Consider the following 14813-nt stretch of genomic DNA (forward strand, 5'->3'; position numbering starts at 1 on the left):
GGCTTCAATAGTGTCCATTATTGAGATGTTTATACTAGAGCCTTCCGGCTGTGATCAGGTTGTAGGCCGATTTTAAGAAGCTTATGGAAATCTACCAGAGGGAACCCGGGGGTAAGGGTGAGCAGAAGTGCACACAGACAAAATCACTAGCATTTCTAGGTACTAGATATGCAAAATAAATGCTGTCAAACACCTATTACTACTGATTTTATTCAATATTTGCTGTCCGACACCCAGTTAACCAGTTCTAAATTATGCTCTCAGTGCAGGCAGTTAGTCAGTGTACAGTGCACTTTTTTATTATTATTATTAGGGTAACAATAAAATATTGTCGTTGCTGACCTCTGCACTGGGACCCAGGTCGTGTGTGTGCGTGCGTGCGCGCACGTGCGCGTGTGCTCGTTTTTTCCGTGTCTCCAAGCTGAAGAAACAAGGAGCAAGGCTTTGTCCTGTTCTGCCGGCTCTGAAATTCCTTCACCGGGGATTTCCTGCTTCCTTCTCCCTTATCTACTCTGCCCAAGAACAACTTCCTTCAGTGAGCAACATCTTTTCAGAACCTGTTTCTGTGTGGAGCGATCTCCTACTCTGCTGTATTTTAGGTATGATAGCAGGAAAGAGTCTCTGTAAGTCCAGCCCTCATCAGTTCAGCAGTGACGTGTGGATTCGGTACACTTTCATTGTGGAATTGAGGAGAGCCAGTCCGATTGGTGGAGCTCACCATGCGTGAAAGAAGAAGGCCGTAAATCCCACCTGGGTGTGTCTTTGTAATTTATTTGAAGAAGAAACTTACTGACTTGTACTTGAAACACACTCCCTTTCGCCCCAGTTCTGTTGCAGTGTTCAGTCTGCTTCGCTGCTGGGAATTCGGGGCTAGTATGAATCATCATGTGACAATAGTCTGGAATTATGGCATTTGGTTAAAACAAGTGATTTGACTGACAAAAGCTGTGTTCTGCTGATAATGTACACTTTTAATGCTCCTAACCTGACTTGTGCACCCCCAAGAGGTTACAAATTCAGTTCTGCTGCGTCCATAACTCTACCGCAATTGTTAATGGCGAGACTTTCCCCCTCTATTATGTAGTGGTGGGCTGAGACCTTCCGAATGTTGACTCTCACTGCAGTCTCTCTAAGCCCCCCCATAAATGCTTATTTCATATGTGCTGGGTAGGCCAGAAGACCTGCTGATACTCAGGGTGGATGTACTATTCAAAGCAGCATTATGCAAGAATTGGTGTGTTTTGCTCCTGGGCTCCCCCTACAGTTTGGGAGTGTCATAAATCCACTGCCATAAATACAAATCATGCTTCCTCTAATGGTCAGCTGTAACACATGCTTTTTTTAGTAGCTGAGAGATGCAGAGCCGGCATCAGAAATGAAAAAAATGTTGTGGACTTATGTGGTAGTACAGTAATATTAAAGGGTTTTACACAAATCTGTGTTCTCCAGAGAGGTCTTGTGCAGCTGGTGTTATGAGCTCACAGTGCCACTGAAAGAGACACCATTCTCCTTATTGCGCCCCTTCTGCTCTGCCAGAGCACTTTTCTGATGCCTGGCCCAATGTTCACATACTGTCATTCTGTCAGTCACTGTTGGAGGTGGATCTCAGTTTGTCTCTGTCTGGTTGTTGAGTTGTTATTGATGAAATGTGTGCCTGGAAAGTGATAGAAATGTCAAGTGCAGTTAGATTGGGCATTAGACGGACGATCTCACAAGCCCACTGTCCACAAACTTGTACATTTGTTTTGTTGTAATAGGATTAGACAGGCACTTGGAGGTTTCTCTGTGTTTCAGTGGTCAGTAAGGCTGTTCTCTGTCTGCTCCATTGGAGCTAAATAACTGTGTCAAGTAACCACAGGGATTAGCTTAAGTCTGCACTGTAAGCATGAAGTCTTGCCCTTTTTTAGCTCAGAGGAAGCCCTGTGCTGCAGCTGAATGGGTGCTGCGAGGCGACCCATTGTCCACACCGGCTTCTAGGTTTTTCCTAAAATGGTTCCAGATGAGAGAGGATCATTTTTAAGCCCCCCCCCCCAAGAACCAACAGTTATTTACCTATATAGTATAATATTAACAATACGTTTATACACAGTGCTATACTGTCCTGGACATGTTCTAGAAATCGAGTCCAGCTCAGTCCACCCTGGCCCTGCCTGCTTGGACTTTTCTGCATGCTTGTTTAATGGAAAAGAGAGCTGAGGAGGAAATGGTCAGATTTAGTCAGATCTCTCTGATGTGGTGGCCTCTATCCCTGTTGCTTCTCGAATTTTGTTATGACAGACAAGCTTTTTTCCATATCCCTCACTGCAGGAGCTTCACACCACTCCCTGCTCTAATCAACAGCACACCCCCCACGTGTCCTCAGAGCCCACACACACACACACTCAATTCCACAGAGATCGTAAGAGAGTGTGTGACATGACTTTTTAAATCAGAGCTTTTGAATATAAAGTCTCAAGCCCTGATTGGAGGATCTCTTCTAAAGAAACTGTGAGGCCATGGTTATTTTTTGGTTATACTCATATGTGTATGTGGTATAGACCAGTAATGAGACCGCCAAATGGGCTGAACATGCACATGGTTTGCAAAAACTATGGCAGATAAGTATGTATTTGGGATGTATTAAGTGAATTAGTGACTCTACTAGGCTTATGGCCTAGTGAGGTGCCAAAACCTCTCACTAGGCCACCTCACTACACACCTGCACTAGTTGCACAAAGTCAATTGGAGAAATTTCTTTTCTCCTAGATTTTCCTCAATGAACTATTAGTGGTATTATCAAAGTGGAAGTGTTCAGGAACTGCAACAACTCCGCCACGAAGTGGCAGACCACATAAAGTTGCAGAGCGGTGTTGCAGAATGCATGATGCATAAAAGTCCCCAACGACTCAATAACTGCAGAATTCCAAAGCTGTAAAGAGGGAAGCAACTCCATATCAATGGATTTAGAATGGGATGTAATAAAACCTCTTGTAGGTGTAATGTGGGGGTGTCCCAAAACTTTTGTCCATGTAGAGTAAGGATGGTCCCCATACCATCTCATCTCAAGTATTACCTGGGGGTCGGGGGTAAAGGGTCAGGGCTGTAAGTTGCAAGTAGTCCAAATCGTTTTACCTTTCTGTGGCTTCTGTACCACTTCAACATGCATTATTTCCAAACTGAAAATGATCAAATACAAAGTTCAGTTTGCTTACATGGTGAAAACGTTTAGACTGACTCAAATCGAGCGACTGCTGCTGAAAGGAAAAGAAAAAGAAAATTCAAATGAGATGAAATTCAAGCTTGGATCTGTGGTCATCTCGCTAAGCTAGCCTTTGCTCAGCTACAGCTTCAACGAGTATTGTACAGCTGAGCTACCGACACTAGTGCTGAGAATAAAAACTGGGATTAACAGAAAGGCAAACTGAGAACTAAGGTTCTGCCGTGTTTGGACTTCTGGGCAGCTAGCTAGCACTATAAACACCACAGCACAGACCATGTTCCAGCTAACTGGGGCACAAATCACACGTTTAGAGCATAAAGCAGTACAGCTGAGAGCGCAGAATCGAGGGAACGGTCTTGAGTGTTTTTTTGACTATTTTCGGGCACGTTTGATATCCAGGTTTGCTTGATCACCCTTTTAAATGAGCTCAGCGTGACGTTAACTCACAACTACGGTGGGCTTAGTCCCTTCCCCCCGAATAAGTCTGAAAAAGACCACAAAACCCCCATTCTGTGGCTCTTTTAAATGCACATGGGGGAATAAGCTTATTTGGTCATGTACTACATAGAGACAGGACAGAAATTTGACACATCACACAGGTCATAACTTTGCAAAACCGTCCTCACTGAGATTCAGGCAACATTTTGAAATACCACGGTATTCCCTTTATGCCGCCCAATTTGGTGATTAAAATTAGTTATCATTGTATACGAGATGCTTTTAGGAGTGTATCATGAATATCCTCAGTGCTTAAAGTGTAATCAGTCTTAATTAATGCAGCATATTTTGAGTAAAGAATCACTGTACTTAGTATGGGAGAGTATTTGGATAGCAGGGTTTTTGTTTTACGCTGTTGGTGCATTTTGTCTATATGACAAAATATTACAATAAATATTTTATCTCTTAAAATACGTCTTTAAATATAGTGATATACAATTTTTCCATATCGCCCAGCTCTACGCCCAACCCTAATATTGTGTGTATGTATATGTCTGTTGTGTACATCCAGCTGTGCCTGGAAACCAAACACATTAAGGCATCTGCAGTTTAGGGACTGAAAGCAAAAATCTACACCATGCTCGAAGAAAAACAATGTGCTACTCCCCCGCCGTAACTACCCAGCGTGTTTGCTAACGAGTAAATGTGTGTTTACTTTTCCATGCTCACTTCCTGGAGAGCACACCTGCAATTAGGCTAAGTGTGTTGTCATATCCTATACTAATGATACTGAACGTATTGTACTGATAGAGAGCTTTTGTACTGATAGAGTGTGTGTGTGTGTGTGTGTGTGTGTGTGTGTGTGTGTGTGTGTGTGTGTGTGTGTGTGTGTGTGTGTGTGTATATATATATATATATATATATGCGTATCAGTTCTCTGATCCACTCTGACATGTTGCCCCCTGTCCTCCTGTGTCTCTGGAGGAGTGGGTCAAGTTCACTGATTAATTGTAGCTGCTCTCTGGGCCTCCATGGTCTTGGACTAATTAGTTCTATAATGAGTGACCCTTGCTGAGGATTACATAACAGCCCGCCTCTCTGAAGACCAGTCCTGCTGGTATCTCTCCCAGTTAGTGAGTGGTGTTGAAGATCCTGCTGTGATTGTTCTTCACAATCCAAACAAGTAAAGACATAAGCAATTACATATGTCTCTCTCTCTCTCTCTCTCTCTCTCTCTCTCTCTCGCTCTAGCTCTAGCTCTAGCTCTAGCTCTAGCTCTGTTCTTGGTCTGTCAGTATTTTTAACTTTGCTGCTGTTCCCCAGAGACTACATAGCCTTCTTTTTGTGTTCACAGTCCGACAGTGGATTGTCAGTGAAGGGGCCTTCAGAGTGACAGTCGAGTGCAATTCTATGCTGAATTCCGGCATTCGCTTCCGTCAGCTAGTTATCTGCCAGAAGTCATTTAATAAAATATATGAAAATGTAATTTGAAACTGAAATCTGAATTTAAAATCATGGGCTTATTCAGTTATTGAGCATAGGGATTAATATATTTTTATTTATTTATTTTTTGTTTTTTTTTTACTTGAAGCCTAATCATATAATATGCTTTTATTGCCATCTATACTTGTACAGTACAAGGACATTTCTTCTCTTCACATATCTTAGCTTATAAAGCCAGTGTCAGCCATGCTACAACACCCCTGGAGCAGAGAGGGTAAAGGGCCTTGCTTAGAGTCCTAACAGGGTCTGATTACTGGACTTTGGTATCGGGCCCACAACCCTGTGATCAAGACCCTAGTGCTCTAACTACTGAGCCACCACAGCCTCGTTTATATACATAGTTAACAGATATTGCATTTCATCTTATTAATTTTCCTCCTGTCAGGAATTGAATTCCATGCTTAAAAGGAAAATTCCATAAAGGGACAAAACGAGGCATATTTATGTATTATTTTTAGGAAACGCCAGATAAGATTCGACTGTTTTTGTTGACATTGATCCCTGTGCCTCTATGCTGTGCATGTAACGGCTTTCACTTTCGTTTGTGAGCTTTTTCCATTTACCTCAGGAGAACACACACTCCTGACCTGGTGCTGGTATCTGTCAGGTTGAGGTGTGAAACCGCCTGACTGTGGAGTAATGCTCATCTTACTAGGCTTTTAACGACATGAGTGGTGGTGATGTGTGTGTCTGATTCGTCATGTGTATGGTTGTCAGATCTCCTGTGTCATGCATGTGGTAAATCAGAACTGAGAGAGAGAGAGAGAGAGAGAGAGAGAGAGAGAGAGCGCTACTGCACTCTTCTCTTTACCAACTCTCCCTGTCTCTCTCCAAACCTCCTTCTCTTCCCCTCTGCTCTTGGCTTTATTTCTGCCCCCTCTGTTTACACACTGGCCTTTTGGGGTCGCCTCAGCGCTCAGGTAACCAGGCAACAGTTGGCAGGTACGGTGTGTTAGAAAGTGATGGAGAGCTTAACACTTTGTTTTTGTGGCTCTCGCTCTCTCTCGCTGTCTGTCTCTAGGACTGCAGAAACTGCCATTAATTTACACTGATCGGACATAACATTAGCACCACTGACTGGTGAAGTGGAACACTATTGATTATCTTTAGCTACAGTGCCATCTGTCAAGGAGTGGAATGTATTAGGCAGCAATTGAACAGACATTATAATGGTTAGACGACTGGGTCAGAACATCTCCAAAACATCAGGCATACGGACGATCTTGTGGGTGTGGATCTGTGTGTGTGAATACGTAATAGTAGCCTTGTACATCAAACCTGATGCCGAGTAAATAAAGTTTCACTTAAGCTAAATTTAGACATCCTAAAGCTAAGCTTTAGCAAAGCCCCTTGCTGAATGGAAAAAAGCAAGTTGGTCTTCTGCATCCTGTGTCATTTGCACTCTACCTAGTCAGACGGCAGTCGGCTTGAGCAAAGCTTAGCATGGCATGTTGCTAACATGCTGAAGGTTCCTGGGTAGAACGTGCATGTAAAATATGTATATATAAATGCCTATGATTTTGCCATTTTTGTTTGTTTGCTGGGAAAAGTGTTTCGATAATGTCCTGGGGTTTGGTAGTGAAACGAGCGTAACACCTTTAGTGTCACACTCCTCATTCCTCTTTCACATCTAAACGCTGATGAGCAAGTGCAGAGAACACTTCTGCCCTGAAGCAGTGTGTATCCAGGAAAGCTATGAACTGATCTAACTGCTAACTCTCTCTGTCTCTCTCTGTCTCTCTCTCTCTGTCTCTCTCTGTCTCTCTCTGTCTCTCTCTGTCTCTCTCTCTCTCTGTCTCTCTCTGTCTCTCTCTCTCTCTCTCTCTCTCTGTCTCTCTCTCGGTCTCTCTCTCTCTCTGTCTCTCTCTCGGTCTCTCTCTCTCTCTGTCTCTCTCTCTCTCTCTCTCTCTCTGTCTCTCTCTCTCTCTCTCTCTCTCTCTCTCTCTCTCTCTCTCTCTCTCTCTCTCGCTCTCTGTCTCTCTCTGTCTCTCTCTGTCTCTCTCTCTCTCTCTCTCTGTCTCTCTCTCGGTCTCTCTCTCTCTCTCTCTCTGTCTCTCTCTCTCTCTCTCTGTCTCTCTCTCTGTCTCTCTCTCTCTCGCGCGCGCACACTCTCTCTCTGTGTGTGTGTGTGTGTGTGTGTGTGTGTGTGTGTGTGTGTGTGTGTGTGTGTGTGTGTGTTTTTCATGGAGAGTAAAATTTGGCAGGTTCAAACCATTGCGGTTCCTCTGAGCATGTTCTGTGTTGCGTAATCCAAAGCTATTCATTGGCCTTTCAGTGGAATGCTGGGTGTGAAATCATGGCATTTTTAGCAGTTGTCTAAATTAGCTTTGTGACTCAGTTTTCTAAATCCAATCTGGCTTTGTTTTGCCAGCACTGTCTTCTAGAGGGGGTTGGATTCGTTGGAGTTGTTGTATTGATTTATTTCAGAGTGCCTGGCTCTTCAGAGCGGTTCCTGAAACGTTCTCACTGCTGTCTTATGCCTCAGATGTTGGAGCTGAAATTAAATTGAGTTCAAGAAAACTGGGTCAGATAGATGAAGGAGAAAAGAGAGAAAAGAGTGAGACTGAGAGAAGAGTTGGCAGCTGAATTAAGGAAGACCACTCGGAGTTGCGGATGTATTTTTAGCTTGACTTCAGTGGAGCCCCATCTCTAATTAGCTGCAAATTAACTTGTGCTCAGAATGAAGGTACAGCCCTAATTTTGGAGGGTACTCCGGAGGAAGTGAGGCCTACTTTATTACCTTTTCTCTCTGGAGCTTCTGGAGTCCTGAGAGGCAAAGTGACCCCACATTCGTTTTATGGAGCTTATGAAGGTCACTGTTCCTCACAATTAATATCATGTGAGTAGAAATACAGTGGGGAGAACAAGTATTTGATACACTGCTGATTTTTCAGGTTTTCCCATTTGGAAAGCATGTAGAAGACTGTAATTTTTATCATAGGTACTCTTCAACTGTGAGTGATGGAATCTAAAACAAAAATCCAGAAAAATACATTGTATGATTTTTAAATAATTAATTTCCATTTTATTGTGGGAAATAAGTATTTGATACACCAGAAAAAGAAACTTAATATTTGGTACAGAAACCTTTGTTTGCAATTACAGAGATGAGACGTTTCCTGTAGTTCTTGACAAGGTTTGCACACACTGCAGCAGGGATTTTGGCCCACTCCTCCATACAGATCTCCTCCAGAGCCTTCAGGTTTCGTGGCTGTCGCTGGGCCACACGGACTTTAAGCTCCCTCCAAAGATTTTCTATTGGATTCAGGTCTGGAGACTGGCTAGGCCACTCCAGGACCTTAAGATGTTTCCTACGGAGCCACTCTTTAGTTGCCCTGGCTGTGTGTTGTGGGTCGTTATCATGCTGGAAGACCCAGCCACGACCCATCTTCAGTGCTCTTACTGAGGGAAGGAGGTTGTTGGCCAAAATCTCACGATACATGGCCCCATCCATCCTTCCCACAAAACGGTGCAGTCGTCCTGTCCCCTTTGCAGAAAAGCATCCCCAAAGAATGATGTTTCCACCGCCATGCTTCACGGTTGGGATGGTGTTCTTGGGGTTGTACTCATCATTCTTCTTCCTCCAAACATGACGAGTGGAGTTTAAACCAAAAAGTTCTATTTTTGTCTCATCTGACCACATGACCTTCTCCCATTCCTCCTCTGGATCATTCAGATGGTCATTTGCAAACTTCAGACGGGCTTTGACATTCGTTGGCTTGAGGAAGGGCACCTTGCGTGCACTGCAGGATTTTAATCCTTGACGGCGTAGAGTGTTACTGATTGTTTTCTTTGAGACTGTGGTCCCAGCTCTATTCAGGTCATTGACCAGGTCCTGCCGTGTAATTCTGGGCTCATTCCTCACCTTCCTCAAGATCATTGATGCTCCACGAGGTGAGATCTTGCATGGCGCCCCAGACCGAGGGAGATTATCCGTTATTTTGCATTTCTTCCATTTTCTAATAATTGCACCAACAGTTGTTGCCTTCTCACCAAGCTGCTTGCCTATTGTCCTGTAGCCCATCCCAGCCTTGTGCAGGTCTACAATTTTATCCCTGATGTCCTTACAAAGCTCTCTGGTCTTGGGCATTGTGGAGATGCTGGAGTCTGACTGATTGAGTGTGTGGACAGGTGTCTTTTATACAGGTAACGAGTTCAAACAGGTGCAGTTAATACAGGTAATGAGTGGAGAACAGGAGGGCTTCTTAAAGAAGAAGTAACATGTCTGTGAGAGCCAAAATTCTTACTGGTTGATAGATGATCAAATACTTATTTCCCACAATAAAATGGAAATTAATTATTTAAAAATCATACAATGTATTTTTCTGGATTTTTGTTTTAGATTCCATCACTCACAGTTGAAGAGTACCTATGATAAAAATTACAGTCTTCTACATGCTTTGCAAGTGGGAAAACCTGAAAAATCAGCAGTGTATCAAATACTTGTTCTCCCCACTGTATGTAGAGTACAAATAATCTTGGATGTGTTCCTCTGCTTTTTTTTTTTTTTATATAAATATAAATAACCCTTATTGTCCTCATCCTCTGTCTACTATTCCGTTTTGTCCTAGCCAATCGCCCAAAGGGACAAAAGAGAACTTAAAATATGTAGTTTGTTGAAAATGTCAAACTGTAAAACCAAACTAGGACATAGCAGAGGGCACAAAACTTGTCCAGTCACATGGCCAGGATAATTGGTTACCCTATCATAACTAGGTCTAGGTTAAATGTATTGGCCTAATTCAACACGTGAGGAGTTAATGCAATCAGCATTCTGCACAATCAGTCACGCTCTCATTTCACTCCAGCCTATCAGCACATTCAGTGGTCTGGTCATGTGGTTGTATGAACCACTGCAAGTGGAAAAAAACAGTTTATTTCTACGTTCTTATTCCTGGAATTACTGTACACACATTAAACACTTGCTGAAAGGTTAGATAGTTCACACAGTCTGCGCTGGTGAGAATGCAAACTTCGCTTTGAATGATTGATCTGCCATTCAAGGGAATAGTGTAGCTGTTCATTTTTAAAGAGAATTCTGTGGGAGAACCAATTTGTGAAAAGATAAGATAAGATAATCCTTTATTAATCCCACAGTGGGGAAATTCTCAGTGTCTCAGCAGAAAGGGATGTCAAGACACTCAGTTACAAAAACGTAGCTAAATTACCACTATACACACAAAATAAATAATAGAAGTAAAAAGGCAATAACAGTATTATTTCCAGAGTATTTACTGGTAATTACAAATGACTCTTAATGTGTGTGTGTGTGTGTGTGTGTGTGTGTGTGTGTGTGTGTGTGTGGGGGGGGGGGGGGGGGGTATTGCACATTGTATGATAATCATTCAACCAACACATCCAGCTAATGTAGTTTTTGTGTGAAAATTACATTTCAAGTGGCACCTATTAGGGTCCAAGCACTGAGTGTTATGTTAGATTAAGCAGGTTAGGAGATTTGTTTTTTGACATGACCTGAATTGCCCTGTGCACCAGGATTCACTAACTCACTCATGTTCAAAACAGTGAAAGGTTCACCTTTATTTAGTAATTGATTAATCTGTGCATTAGAGCTGGGCAATATGACAATATTTTATCATATTGTGATAAATTTGTTTTTGTGTTAAAGGTTATTGTGCTACACAATCTGCTTTTATGAGTGTATCGTGGATATCGCCCGTGCTTAAAGAGCACTGATTAACTGCATGTTTCATTACAAAGAGTGTAATCAGTCTTATTTAATTTAATTGAGTACAAAATATTGTACTAAATATATATAGTTAAATATGGCTTTAAATATTGTGATTTAACTTTTTTCCATATCGCCCAGCTCTACTGTGCATTATTTTAGTAATGATCTGGGTACATTATTCACTGTCATAATAATAAATAAAAAAGGGAAAAAAGCAGGGCAGAGAGTTTGTACCCCAATAAATATCTTAATTGCAATTTTTTTTATGGTCTCTTTGTGGCATTCCCACATACCCATTTACTTTAAAATAGTGCAGTTGAATTGTTCACATCTGCTTAGTAGTCTGTTTATGAACTACCTTTATGTGGCATTGCCACATTACTTGACTTTTATTATTGTGGGTCTTTAGGTTAGGGTTGGGAACAGCCACTCTGTCAGTGTTTTGTGGCTCTGTGTGTATGTGTGTGTGTATGTGTGTGTGTATATGTGTGTGTGTGTGAAAAATACACTCAGATCGTTTGGGTTGATTGGGTTGATATAGAAAGTCATGTTTGCCTGAGTTGCTCAGTTGTGAATTTAATGACAGGTGTATTCTAATAAAGACTGCATTTGCATAATTTCACAGCTGGTGTGATATGTTTTGGTATCTTGGAGGCTAAGCTGATAAAGTTGAAGGATAATTGCTTAGATATGCAAAACTGTACAAAATCAGAACATGGCTGTGTGTATATGTATAGAATTACTGATTGTCATTATCAGCCCATAATTTCCATAAAGGCTCAGTCTATTTACAGTTGAGAATTTGTTTATTACTTGATCTTTGCAGATAACCCGCTGCACATGGAAACTAATGCTAGAAGGATTTGTTTGGTGCAGGTTTTCTTCTTCTTCAGCTTAATGGGCCACTTGAAGCAGTAATGTGGCAGCCAAATAGACAAAGTGCTTAATGCAGGCAGATGGTGGTTTTGTTCTGCTCTTATGGTAGAAACCCTTTGGGCCTCATTGTCTAGCTGTTGTGAGCACAAGCCAAAAGTCTTGGGACACCTGGGAAGTGAACATTTTGGTCAAGATGTTCTTATGGAGGAGATCTGGTGGAGAGTCATTGATCATGCAGGATTGGCCTGTGCTCTGAAAGTGAGGCCTCGGAGTGATTCCAGTGATGTTGTTCTGTTCATTCATTTAATGGTACTTATTTATTTAAATGTCTGAAGGGCAGGTGTAATTTTGCACATATCTTTAAAAAATCTATTTTGTTAAAGCTTAAAGGAAATGGTTCTGTATAGAACCATTCCAGCTAGATCATGCCCTATGAGTGTTGTAACTGTTTTTTACACTATGAAAGAGTCTGCCAAAGGGGTGGGATATATTAGACAGCAAGTGAACAGTCAGTTCTTGAAGGTTATGTGTTAAAAGCAGGAAAAAACTGACAAGCATAAGAATAGGAGCCACTTTGAAAAGGGACAAATCGTGATGACTAGACTACTGGGTCAGAACACCTTTAAAACAACAGAAACTTCAGCATCTACCAAAAGTACAAACAAAGGACAGGTGAACAGGGCTATAGGGTGATGGGCACTTGAGGCTCATTGATGCAATCCATGGAGGCCCCACCTCACAACTTACAGGACTTAAAGGATCTGCTGCTAACGTCTTGGTGCCAGATACAAGGGTTGCAGCAGAAGACTGTGGTATGAAAATTGATTAGCATACAGTGTGCATTTGCTCAATACCGGTATATGGGGTGGGGTATAGGGGGGCATAAGAACAGAGAATCCCACCAATTTCTTACTATTGTCAGAGTTTAATGGAGAAAATAATCATCAGATGAATCCATAATGACATTAGCATTAACTGGAATTCAAATGGTTCAAAAGAGCTCCACCTCATAAACATTTTACACATGCTTAAATAGTTTTAAATATTAAACTGTAATAAAACTTTTATTCAACCAAAAAACACAAAAAACAGTTGTTATTCCTTTAAAGGTAAAAAAATATATATATATAAAAAGAAGACGACAATAAAAACAATGTATACTGTGATACCGTAAAATCATAATATTTTCGGAGACTATCATACAGAGGAAAGCTTTTACCATTGCAACCCTACCAGATACCACAGGACACCATCAGAGATCTTGAGTACTCCATGTCTGGAATGGTCAGATCTGTTGTGGCGGAACCCTGGGGCGACTTGCTCAACATTAGGTGGTGTTAATGTTATGGCGTTATGGTGTATAACAAAGAGGAATTCATATGCTGTTCAAGTGTGGTTTTTGTAACAAACTACTAGACCATACCAATAATGATTGAACTATATAGTGATGGAGATTATGGATGAGGTATGGTGTGAGGATAAGCATGAGCAGTGTGCATCATTAGTAAAAGATAGAAGATGTTGTGACATTATGTTTCCACAGTACTTGAGTTAACTTCTCTGACACTGAAAATAGCTTTTCTGAGTGGTTCTGAGATCTTGTTCATTTGCTTTCAAGAGCTGAGGGCGCTGGACAGTGTGTGTATATTTCACTTCTACACACTGCCGGCTGTGAAGTACTGCCACTGTCCATTCCGACGTATTGGAAAGAAGCTGAAAGCGTCCTAAGAAAACATGCTCATAGCTGCTCATTGTGTGTAAATTTCAGGATTTCAGTGTTTCACTAGAAGTCACTGTTTGTTCTAAACCCACTGTGTCCCACACAGGCCTACACAAGGTGCAGGTGGAACACCACTGCCTTTTCTTACCCCGTCTTAAACTACAGTCCATATTTAGTGTATACCCAATTTTAACACTCCCTCGCTTTCGCTCTCCCCCTCCCTCTCCCTAATAACAAGGTTCAGTACTCATGTCCTTATATAGCCCTGTGCACTCTGCAGGGTGTGTGTGAGAGAGTGTATCAAGGACTTACACGGGCACCCATGGGAACGGTGTTGTCTTATTTCCTACTGTACTTTCTCCATATTTACCGCTCCACGTCGGCTTGTCCCTGGCTGCTGGGAATAGTGTGCTGGATCAGGCCAGAGTCTTGCGCTGAGTAAAGCAGCAGCTTTCGTGGCTCTGTTAGCCCGAGCTGCACAGGACAGCTGCCACAGCCACTCCGAACGCAAGTTTATGTTTTGGGAATCGGTTGCTATGGGAACAGTTCTACAGTCATCTGGTTGTCTGGGAATCGGGGTTTAAGTTACTCAGGAATATTGAAGCCGTGGAGATACTGCATCTTTTTAATGACATCAGCGCAGCACAGTCTGACATTCACACAGGTGCAACCACACACATCCTTCCATGCATATTCACAGTCCCCATTGTCAACGTGAGGGTGAAGCACAAACCCTGCCCACACAATACCGTACAGGCTCCTCTGAGCGGGTCTGCACTTTTACATACTTCATTTCTTAATAGACACTAGTAGTTGCGTATGTATCCTCTTGCTGTATCCACTCTTGCGTATGTATCCACTCTTGCTGCACCAACAACTGTCTTCTGGGAGGGCTTTACACTAGATGTTGGGACATTGCTGGGAGAATTGGACTGTGTTCAGCCAAAAGAACATTAGTCAAGTTTACTACAGATACTTACTTGATGCATCTAATATATGCTCAAATGTTTGTGGACACCCCTCCTAATGATTGCATTCAGTTACATGACGTTGCACCCGTTGCTGACACAGATTCATGGATATGCGCACACACACAGCTTGTCTTCCTGTAGAGAAATACTGCCAATACTAGAAGGGGCTAGAGGGGTATAAAGCCCCTCAGCATTGTGCTCTTTGAGCTGTGTCACAGTGGAACTGTGTTCTCTGGAAGGATGGTGCTCCAGCCAATACCTTTGGGATGAGTTGGGTAGCTGAATGCAATCAAATCCTCACAGCAACAGGTACTCTAAAAAAAGCAGGATAGCTTTTTACATTTTGCCCTGAATTTGGAAAGAAACAGTGACTGAGCAGCTGTCCCAGATGTCCACAATATGTAGCTTATTTGTGTC

The 14813-nt window shown here is 42.2% G+C and overlaps 1 protein-coding gene across 4 annotated transcripts in view; it reads left to right on the plus strand.

The window, feature by feature from the left end:
- Positions 1-14813, plus strand: part of inpp5a (inositol polyphosphate-5-phosphatase A) — a 185771-nt gene that overhangs the window by 35289 nt on the left and 135669 nt on the right. The gene's annotated exons all lie outside the window — the stretch shown is intronic.

The sequence above is a fragment of the Salminus brasiliensis genome, chromosome 4 (assembly GCF_030463535.1).
Source record: "Salminus brasiliensis chromosome 4, fSalBra1.hap2, whole genome shotgun sequence".
In the NCBI taxonomy this organism is placed as follows: domain Eukaryota; kingdom Metazoa; phylum Chordata; class Actinopteri; order Characiformes; family Bryconidae; genus Salminus; species Salminus brasiliensis.